The following is a 12066-nucleotide window of genomic DNA, read 5'->3' as shown; positions in this document are numbered from 1 at the left end:
CAAGTCATATTAGGTAATGGTAAGTAACCAAGAGGCAGTCAGTCACATCCTAGCTTACCCTATGGGAAACTAACTTTATCTTCTACATATTATTCACAATGAAATTTCCTCAATCTATTGTTCTTCCAAATTGCATACAGGCATATATGGGGAAAGCACCATAGGAGGGAAGTAGTAGAGTTTCATGTTCTGGTTCTGGTTTATCCTTCACTCACCAAGAATGAGTTTCCTTTTCAGCACAATGGAGGCAATACTACCCACTCTCTCTCTCTTGGAGAGCTATAAGAATAAAATAAAATAATGCAAAAATGCTTGGGATACAACAAAGAACCACTCAAACAATTCACACATATAGTACTGACTTCTTTTTTTTCCAAAGCACTCTCAGAGTACATTTACTCTCTTTTCTCAACGAGTGAGCAGCACTTTTCAAACCCTAATAAATGTCAAGGTTATAAAGGTACAATACCATTTGTAAAGTTCAGCTTAAAGGTAAACAGGGCAGCTTATTAGCATCCACAAGAGCTGCAAGTTAATTTTAACCTAATAAATATCCTGAAAATACCTATAAGAAGATAGTCCATCACGCCAAGGAGACTTATCCTTTAAAGTAACATCATACCCAACTGGTTTCTTGCACATGCTGCTGGTTTTCTCTTTTTGCAAACTTTTATGATGCCACTATCTTCAGCAACAGACTCTGTTTTGTCTACAAGTGAGCTTTGAAGTCAGCCAGCCTAGTTTCAAATTCTTCCTCCCACATATTAGTTCTGTGATTTGGGGTAATGTATATAACCTCTCTATGCTTCAATTTCTTTAACTGCAAGATAAAGAAAATGATAATGCCTTCTTCATAGGAACATTATGCAGATTAAATGAAATAATAAAGCATGAAACACTTAGCTCAGTGTTTGATATATAGTAACATGACACAAATTTTAGCTATTAATATCATTAATAATGATGACTATGATAATTTCTAATAATTACTATACATGTTTAGGGCATATTTGTGAATCAGGCATCTTCATACTAACTTTAATACTGAATGAACTAATATACAAGCCTCAGCTCTGCCGGAAGGGAGCGAGTTGTTTCAGCACAGAGAAACACATACAGGACAATTTTTCATCACTGGTTTGCTTTGGATAGGCTTAAGTTTGTTACAGTCGTTTCTTACGTGTCTTTCTTCCCCCTTCAGTTGTCAAGTATAATTGTACAATGTGGCAGAATTCTCCGAAACTTAAAGTAGGATTCTGAGGCGATGTATGTAAACAAGGAAGTTATAAAATAAAGTGCAGGAGAGCCAGGAAGTGGAAACATGGTAATAGTTGTATATGACGCGTCACACAAGGTTTTTGACCACATGCCTGCATTCTATGTTACAAGCGACAACAGTCACTACTTAGACAACAGAAGATTTCCACTTGTTACGACCCACAGAGCACAAGTTATATAGAAGCATGGCATAGCCCTTCCTCACGGCAATATTCCCACACACCCTCCCACACATCCAGCAGAGATTTAAAAACAAAACAAAACAAAACCAGTATGTTTGGAGATTAGCATTTTTTGCCTCTTCTTCAGGAAATAAAAGGGAGCCAAAATTATTTCCTAAATGTCTAGGTCTAGAAAAAGTATTCATTTGCTAAATAATGGGTGCCCTGAGGGGGGAAAAATAACATTGTACACTTATCATTGAAATGACCACAGGAAAGTTTGTAGCCAGCATACCTCAGCAAACTTCTCTCAGCTCCTGAAAAATTATTTATTTTAATTTGGAAACTTTCTACATGCTGTTCCTCTATCTACAACATGTGCCCATCCCCACCCAATCCTATTTTCACTGGGTTAACATCTCTTCATCCTTGACTTTGCAGCTTAAATGTCACTACTACTGGCAAAACTCCCCGGACTCCCCATGTCTAAATGTAGTACCCTTGCTAAGTACTCACATGCCTTGCACTTCACCTATGATGCTCATTTTCACACTGCACCTTATTTACCCACATACTTACCTATATCCCCTTCTAGACAGTATGTACTGTCTGAAGGCAGGAGACATGTCCATAAGCAGTATGGACATTGCGTCCTAGACACTTAACACAATGCCTGACACTTTGTAGGTTACTCTTTAATATTTGTAAAAAAAAAAAAATGTAAATGCCCTCAAATTTCCAAATTGCAGCTAAGTAAGTATGGCCATTATGTGCTTTGTAAATAATACCCTGTTTTCTTTTTTAAATAAATATATAATAAGCCATGTCTTGTAGTATGGTCTTCATTAAGGTTTTAAATTTTTGATGCCCTAAAAAAAGTGATCAGACTTAGCTTTGTTTTTCCCTTGGCAGGGAGGTAAACTCTAAGGACTTCCAAGAACATCTCAGACATTTTTCCATTCTCAGATAGAAAAGGAGCCACTTACACTGGGTTTTAGTAAAAAAAAAAAAAAAATGCATGCTGTAAAAAGGGCTGAATGGACTGAGAGGCAGACAAAAGTCATAGCTCTGGTCTGTCTCAGTCAAGACCTGGCTCCTGGTCTTAGCAACCAACATGAACCAAGAGCTGCTGAACTTCTCTAACTGCCTGATATACAGAGTGATATGATTGGGTCAAGCAGTTTCAAAGAGGGAAACATTTGAATGCCATTAAATAGAAAGAACATGAACACTATCCATGGTTGTTGGAATGTGGATAAGAACATGAAAACTGGAGCCACAATAATGTACTAAAGAAGAAGGGAGTCTTTCTGGCAGTATCTCAGGCATAACAGGATATAAATAAATTTTCACTGTGGACCTCACCACAGCAATACACAGACTGAGGGGCAAGAGATCCCAATAATGGACTCTGTCTACAGGGATGCTCACAGTCTTGGAGGCTCATTCCTATCCCTAGTTCATCTGATGCTATCTAAACTCTCTTCCATTCACATGGGTCGAGTGTTTGGTCTGCTCAATTTAATCAAGGTTTAACAGATAAAAGTGTGGATTTTAAAAACCTCACTGATTAATGTTAACTAGCTATATTATTCCTGAATGGGATGCATTCAGGTCTCTCAAGAGCTGCTTCAGGTCTCTCAAGTTCTCTTGCACCAATTACTTCTTTCAGGGCAAAAAGCTGCATCCTGCATGAAACTAGGAGATCTCAGCCCACAATTTTTTCATCTCAAGACTGTTCCCCTCCCCCTGCCACTTCTGGGGGTTATCATAAAGCAAAGCATAAAAGAAGATAAAAAGCAGATATTTCTTGAGTGCTTTGGACTGGCTTTTCTAGCAACCATCATCATTGATCGTTTCCTGTTCAGTGATATTCTGTGATCTGAGTGATAAATGTGAGGATTCTCAGGTGAGGATGGGAGCAGTGAATTGAGTGAGGAGCATCTGGCCCTCTCCTTAGAGAGCCATCAGCTATCCTGGAGTGCCCTTAGATCCCAGAGCAATTTACCTATTTGGAGTCAGTTGTGGAAGGACTGACACTACAGGAAGTTAGGAAGTGTGATTTGGGAGGGCACCTGGAGAATACCTCCTTATCAAAAATCGAATCTGCAACCCTACCACAGAGACTAAAATCCCACCATAATAGGGTTAAAGAACTTAATTTCTAGAGAAATTTCACAGTTTGACAACATTTACTTTTTTAATTTTTTTATGTTTATTTTATTTTTGAAAGAGAGCAAGAGCCAGTGAGGGGTACAGAGAGGGGGAGATACAGAATCCAAAGCAGGCACCAGGTTCTAAGCTGTCAGCACAGAGCCTGACGCGGGGCTCAAACCCACAAACCCTGAGATCATGACCTTAGCCAAAGTCAGACACTTAACTGACTGAGCCACCCAGGTGCCCCAATAACATTTAAATAGCAGTGGCAGGAACATATTTTACCCATTTCCAGCCACTGGTATAATAGATAGATTCATTCACTTAGAGAGACTCTATTGATTAGGACACCAAACAAGTAAGTTTGGAACTTCCAAACATCCAAAAGTTTCCAACTTGTCTCCATCTATTAAATCAGAACATCCAGTTCCTAACAATTCCAACACCAATATCACAACAAACAGGTATTTCTGAGATCGGAGAAAGTGTCTTACAGAGATCTATGAAAAAAGTATGTTTTCAGTAGCATCTCCTTGAAATCAACAGATAAAGGAAATATGACACCACAGGGATCCATCCTCTCCAGGGGCAATCACTGGACCTTTATATGATCCAAACTTTAGGGAGTTCTATGGCAAAGCATAGTAGGAATTCCACTTAATAAGAAGATGCAAAAAGCACATTTTTTATGATTTTTCTAGATCTCTCTCCTACTTAGTCTCCACAGGATTCAGACATGTGTCCAACAGGGAGCTGAACAAATCATGAGCACCATCCTAAACTCGAGGTTGGCTCTTCCCTTCTGTGGCCACGGTTCACTTATTACAACATACCCGTCCTTCTGTTTCCCTCAGGATAACCGTTTATAAAAGTTCTGTCAATGTAGGAAAAGTGTTCACATCACCAGTTTTCCAGACAACTTACATCATATTGGCATCTCACTTAGAATCCCTCCATACTTGTAAAAACATAAGGAGATGTAGCCTAGCAGGGGCTTAACAGAGCAGCATAATTGCAAAATAAAACGATAGAGGATGAAGAAGGAGGCAATCATAGGAGACGGAGTCATTTAACTAAAAAGGGCTGTTCATGAATGTTAAATAACTAGAACTTATCTTGAGACAAGGAAAAGTAACATATTTTTTTATAAATAAAATTGGATTCAGAGGATAGATTGGGATGGGGCAACACAGATTTATCTAAAAGAAGAGAACCCCTTTTGTTAAAGTAAGCTCTATGCCCAGTGTGGGGCTTGAACTCATGACCCTGAGACCCAGAGTTGCATGCTCTCCTAATCAAGCCAGCCTGATGAGCACCGGGTGTTGTATGGAAGTGTGGAATTACTATATTTTACCCCTGAAACTAATATCACACTGTATGGTAACTAACTGGGATTTAAACAAAAACTACTACTAATAATACTAAGCAAATAAAAATTAAAAATAAAAACAGAAAAATAGCTGTACTTCTATCAGACAAAATAGACTTCAAAAAATAAAAAATAAAAAAATAAGATAACCCATTACCTTCCACCTGTCTTTCTAATGGACAGACTACCAACAGAATCTGGGCCAATACTATTAAATTCCTCTTAGAAAACATGTCCCTTAATACAAAACAAGACAGACCAACCATTCCTTTACATCTCTGTTCTTACAAAGAACGAGTCTGAATTTCCATGGATATAATTCATGAGTTCCTCATCAATTTTTAAGAAAAATTACTATATTCCAAAGATGAGATATAAAAATTCAGTATATGAAAACACCAAAGTAGGAAGCTATTTTTAATTATAAATGGTTAAATTACTTTCTTGCATTCAATTGAAATAATTTTTCTATATATATTAGTTCAGTATATTTCCTAAAATGTATTTAAATAACTGACATTTTTCTAAGAGAAACATCAATTCAATTCTGAAGTGTAGATCATTATCTTTATTTAATGAAAAAGAATTATGCTTATCAGCTTATGTGTTTTTACATCTTATATATATTTACATTAAAACATTTGTACAACTAAAGAAGCAAAAAATATTCTTAATTTACTTAACTGAATACTTTTTAAAAATACATTATAAAAGAACAAAAACAAGATCTTCGTGTACTCAGGTAAACAGTGGCATTAATAGGTCACACCTAGGACAAATAAGAAAATTTACAGCCTCCTGGTGTAGTAAAACATTTTGGAGGTTGTATATGTGAAAAAGATGCACTTTAGGTGATTATTCATATGGCTAAAATATAGTGTAACTCCTTGTGCAATTGAAAAGTTTCAAAAGATTTGTAACTACCGCATCTTAACTTTTCTTGTGACTGTGCTCCTAGAACTACCATGGTGATCCTGGCTCTTTTGTCACTTACAAAGTGTTAATAAAGTCTGTTTTTAACTATTCCCCCAATACAGATAGAAAAAAAAATAAACCACAATATCAGAAAGAATGCAACAGAAAAAGGAAAAAAGAGAATGGTCTGTTTCATGAATATAAATTTCTGACTTGCTCTGTCTTCAAAATTTGTTATTCTGTTTCTCCCTCTCAGCCTCCAATACCATCTCGTTCACCTGATTTCTGGTCATTTGTTTTTGTTTTTAATTTTTGTTAATGTTTATTTATTTTTAAGAGAGACAGCATGAGTGGGGGAAGGGCAGAGAGAGAGGGAGACCCAGAATCCAAAGCAGGCTCCAGGCTCTGAACTGTCAGCACAGAGGCTGACACAGAGCTCAAATACACAAATCATATCGTGACCTGAGCCCAAGTCAGATGCTCAACCAACTGAGCCACCCAGGTTCCCCATCTGTTCATTTGTTTATTACAACAAACTGTGTTTCGATGGTAACATTAGAAAATGTTTGTGATAAGATGAAAGGTATATTAGTTTTCTGTGGCTGCTGTAACAAATTACCACAGACCAAGTGGCTCTCACAGTTCTGGGAACAAAATCCAAATCAAAGAGTCAGTAGGGCCATCAACTTCAGGCTCTAGGAGGGATTATGTTCTTCTCCTCTCCTAACTTTAGTGGCTACTGACATTCTTTGGCTTATGAATCCATCACTCCTCCTCTGTGGTTTACCTCCGTAGTCACATTGCCTCCTCTTGTCTGTCCTCTCTATTTGTCTCTTGTCATTGGATTTAGGACCTATCTGGAAAATGGAAGATGACCTCCTTATCTCAAGATTCTCAACTTAATTTCAGTTGCAAAAACCCATTTTCCAGAGGTGCCTGGGTGTCTCAGTCAGTTAAGCATCCAACTTTGACTCAGGTCGTGATCTTGTGGTTTGTGGATTTGAGTTCCATTTCGAGCTCTGTCTGACAGCTCAGAGCCTGGATCCTGCCTCAGATTTTGTGCCTCCTGCTCTCTCTCTGCCTCTTCCCTGCTCGCGCTCTGTCTCTCCCTCTCTCTCTCTCTCAAAAATAAATAAACTTTAAAAAACAAAATAAAATGGCAAGGAGCCTGGGTGGCTCAGTTGGTTAAGTGGCCCATTTCAGCTCAGGTCATGGTCTCACTGCCTGTGAGTTCAAGCCGCGTGTCATCCTCTGTGCTGACAGGTCACAGCCTGCAGCCTGCTTCAGATTCTGTGTCTCCCTCGCTCTCTGACCCTCCCCTGCTCACACTCTGGCTCTCTTTCCTTTAAAGATAAACACACATTAAGTGATTTAAAAATAATAAAATGGCATAAGTGAAAATATTTGATAGATACTATGTAATTGTATGTAACAAATATTAGTAAAGTCGTCATATTTATATAGTCAATGGAAATTTAATAGATCTAGAGGAGAATTTAAAAAAAACATGTATTAAATAGCTACTATGTACCGGGCAGAGAAGGGATCCAGGTTTGTATAGCCTGGAGACCTATTTTTTAGAAAATAATATAAAACTATGAATACAAAAGTAGCTGTGAAAGTGAGCTATATATTTAGATTAAGGAAAGGATTTGTACTAAATTATAAAGTTTTAAAAAGCTGAAAAATACTACAAACATAACAAAATCCAGGAAAATAACCTATCACTTTCGTTATTATTAATTGCTACTTCTATAATACCTGTGTGATATTTTTCCCCGTATTTTGGGTTCATTCTCTCTGACTGGCAATAATTTGTATATCATTTTCAATAAAATGATAACTCAGTCTTTCCTCTCATGGTTAATGGAAATTTATTTTGTGTTATTGATAGCTTAGATGGTTTTTTTCAAGCTGCAGCACAAAGGGAGTTTTATGTTTTTTTATGTTGTTTTATGTTTACTATACTGTTTGATGTTTACTATAAAACCACAGTTTTATGGTATTTTATGATCACTGTGGGCAAGCTCTTGAAGAATCTCAGCACTCTGATCTTGTAAAACATGCATCACCCCGTGGACTCGGCTAGGTTCTCCCTAGACGTACCCCATGGACCGAGCTGGGGCCTCCCTGCCCCTTTGTGAGCTGGTCCTGGTTGGGAGAGAGCACAAGTGGCCACAAATCAAGACCTGTAGAAGCCTCTGATCCAGGAAGTGAGAGACAGACATTTGTTCAGATCCTCAAGATGAATAATGGTAGGGTCTAGATGAACAATGACTTCTACCAGGATAAGGTTTTCACCGAGGACTGGCTAGATGCGGAGATGTTGGTGACCCACAGCCACCCACGGTCCTGGTCCTACTACCTAGAGCATGATCCACGACTCCTCTCCATTCCAGGCAAGACAATACACTGGGACTAAAAAGGACTCGGGCAAGTGGGGGCCCTGAGGCTTAAGTTGCATGAGTTTCATCTTAAGTTCAAGTCTGGAGTCAGGTGTTACATATATATATATATATATATACACACATATATATATATACATTTTTAAATTTACTTTAAGTATTTAAATTGGTCATTTAAGTTTGTAATATAAGATTACAAACACCAATTAGATATTACAAATATTACTTCCAAGTTCCAGTTTTATAAAATTTGAATCACATATGTTATTGGGTCTGAAAAGAAATGACATGCCATCTGACAATAAACTATTAAAAAAATAATAAAATAAAATTTAATAAGAAATGATTAGGCTTTGCATTAACCTCTGAAACCTTCTAGAGAAATAAATAAGATCACTTCCTTTACCAATAATCAGGTAAGATGTCCATATCTTAATATATATGTGTATATATGCTTTAATACAGTACTAGCTTACCAGTGAATAAATATCACTCAGAATACCTGAGTACCAACTAGGGCAATGCTCATTTTCATGTAACCTTTTCCATATTTCCCAAAAAGAAATGTAGCCTATATACCATAAATCTGATCATATAGTAAGAAAAAAAATACTGCGAATAATAAAATACCATTTAAAGTCTTGTCTTAAAACAGTTCATTTACGCGTATAAGGTACACAATGAAGTTTCTAAGAATAAACTAGTAATCTGCTTTATGTTTTTTTAAAAAAAGGAAATGGCATTCTAAGATACAGCTGCATAGACTCTACGATGAATATTCAACATATGAGAAACTGACAAATTTATCTTTACTCCATCATTAAGCATTTTTGTGACAAGCTGAGTATTCATCCCATTAGAGGTCTTTTTTTGTGTGTGCATTCTTTTTGTCTAATGCTTGCTCATGCCCTTTCCTGACATCCTACAAGACTGGTCTTTTCTTTTCCAAATTTCTGATTGCCCATATTGTTAGAAACTCATACTCAGAAAACTCTTTCAACAATGGAAAGACAAAACCTTGGTCAAAGCTCTCATTCCACTATCAGAAATTTGATCTAATAGCTTTTCCCTCCACCCACCTTAAAAAAATCATAAATAAATATTTTTCATTAGCCAAAATATATTAATTTTTTGCTCACCAAAATTTCACCTCCTTTATACTTCCATTTTACTCCTAATTCAGGCAAAAATAGCTCCTTATTTTATAGCATCAAATTCCATATTCTCACTGTACATTATTCTTTTCATACAGCTTTTACTGCTCCATACAGGACAAAACATTTGACTGGGGAACTTCATTCAGTTTTAGATCACTCACTAAAATGACATTCACCTAATAATAGCCCATTGAAATCAATGTCCAAAATGGATTCGTGGTGTTAAGGTGGAAAACAACACAAGTAATAGGATTAAACTTTGATCCCTAGAATCTTAAGCACCACACTTACTGAGAAGCTTACTCTGAGATTTTTCTGTAAACTGTTGAAATTTGGCAAATCTATACACCAGAATATTTCATAGTTCCTTTCCAAAAACTTGACAGGCAAGAATATTCTCCAAGTTAAAAAATATCCATATGAAAAGTACATCACCAATGTAACAGCAGAGTTGTGGTTCTTTCACTTATTATGTATTCATTGCCTTCTTTATGTATTTCACTGCCCCTGGGTTCATGACCAAACATCAATACATGTTAACACATTTTCAATATTTATAAGCTAAAAGCTTAGATGCAAGTGTTATCAATAATGGTCCTGCTACTTGATTCATACCCACCAGCATCTTAATTATACTGCCTACCAATAAGCATCCTCAGGAATTAATGCAGGCTAACAGTTTAAAAAATCTAATTTAAGGCTGCTTTAGGGTTAGGATTGCCAAATGTCTCACTATTGCCTCTCTCCTCAAATTCTTGCTCTAGAAAGGGTTTTGTTTTGCCATATGACTGAATGTGTAAACAGGTGGCTGAGCTCAAAATTATACTTGCATAGTGATCATACCAAAGTTAAATAGGAAATAGCATTGCCTACTAATATAAATAGCAGTGACTGGTAAATAAGGTAGATAAATGTCAGAAATGAATGTTTGTCTAAACAAAGATGAATGAGAAATGGCACATATTTACCATTGACACTCAGCAACATAACTTAGCCTTTTTCACTGAACACCAAATAGAATGTACTTACTTTGTTAAAATAAATATGATGATCTAAAATAGCTTTTCAAATGACATTATTCCCATTAATAATGCACATGTATGAAGAAGACTGATATAAAAATCTTTTCCTTTATATAGAAAATGCACATCAATTTTTATAAATATCTCTAATCAGGATATGATGTGTAAGAATTTAAAGGATGTCTTCTGTCCTGAAGGGTAAGAACACTGTTACTATAAACTCCATTAAAAACACTGTTACTATAAAAGCCCAATGAACAATATCTTACCAGAAATGGAAAGATGAACCCTGGCTATCTGGGAGTGTCCCAGAAAAAATACCTTATTTTGTGGTTGTTATTGAGGTATCTTTAAAAAAAGTATTAGACTGTTTTATTTTATTATCATAGAGTACAAATTAGTTAAGTATTGAAATCTATTTAAGTTCCTGACATATTGACCTCTGATTAATTAAGGTCTTATTAACTGAAATCTACTTGAATCCTGGTCTGTATTTATGCCCAACTTGGAAGGGTTTCTCTAGTTGGGAAGTATGCTTTTAATTACTCAGTAGTAAGACATGGCTATGATGACCAGAGCTCAGCAGCAAGCATCTGCCAAGAGAATTTTCCCTTTTTTGGTGTTAAAGAAATCCATTTGAATACTAAAATTAGATAAATCATTGCTCCGATTGGATGTTTTCATGCTCTATTTTACCTTACATTAATCCACATACACATCTCCTAGTCCATTCTCCAAACCAAATATATTTTCTAAATAAATGTATGCTAAACAAAACAAAGGTGTGCTAAACAAAACAAAGGTGAAGGTGACATTGCTGTTTGCCTGACAACTGTGTTGAAAATTGTGATTCATTTTGTGAAAGATGTTAAAGATGCCAACTAAAGAAGTTTTATTGGCACCCTTTTTGGTCAGTTATTTCCCAGGAGGATGGGTTTGACTTCTCCCTCCCCTCTCACCTGTCTCCATCTCTCTCCTCCCCCTCCCTGCACCCCCCATTGCCCCCCACATTCACCACCCCCCCCCGCACAATGTGGCTATCATGCATCAAATGTTCACACATAGGATACATTTAATCCTCATAACATTATGAGAGTTGATCTACCTATTAATATGGGCATTGCTTAGAAAAAGCCACACATTTCAATATCACCTACTTGCCCCACAACTTCAAATCTCTGCAATACTAGTAAGAATCAGGAAATCAAGTGTTTTATTAAGAGCTTAAGGTAGCAAAAAATAGAGGTCAAAAGCTGTATCAAAAGCTCAAACTTTCTATTACAAAATTTGTGTTTTTAAATATTACCCAGTGACTACTTATTTGTGCTTCAGATAGAATTCAGCTTAGAACAGATAGGATTTTTCTAGCACATAGATTAAAAGCAGAAAATTAGAGAAGAGGGAAAGCACATGTGTAAGACAGCCAGAAAAGCCAGTTTCTTAAAGACATAAATATGAGGCAGTATCAAAATAAGCAGTATATATATGAAATACAATAACAAAGAATCGCAACGATCATTTAGCTTAAGGACACAACGACTCAATGACCCCAAAACTCCCAAAAGTACTTATTATACAGTGTATGCTGATTTTCCATCACCT

Source organism: Suricata suricatta, chromosome 6, assembly GCF_006229205.1.
Source record: "Suricata suricatta isolate VVHF042 chromosome 6, meerkat_22Aug2017_6uvM2_HiC, whole genome shotgun sequence".
Classification (NCBI taxonomy): Eukaryota; Metazoa; Chordata; class Mammalia; order Carnivora; family Herpestidae; genus Suricata; species Suricata suricatta.
Note: the sequence above shows the minus strand (reverse complement) of the source record.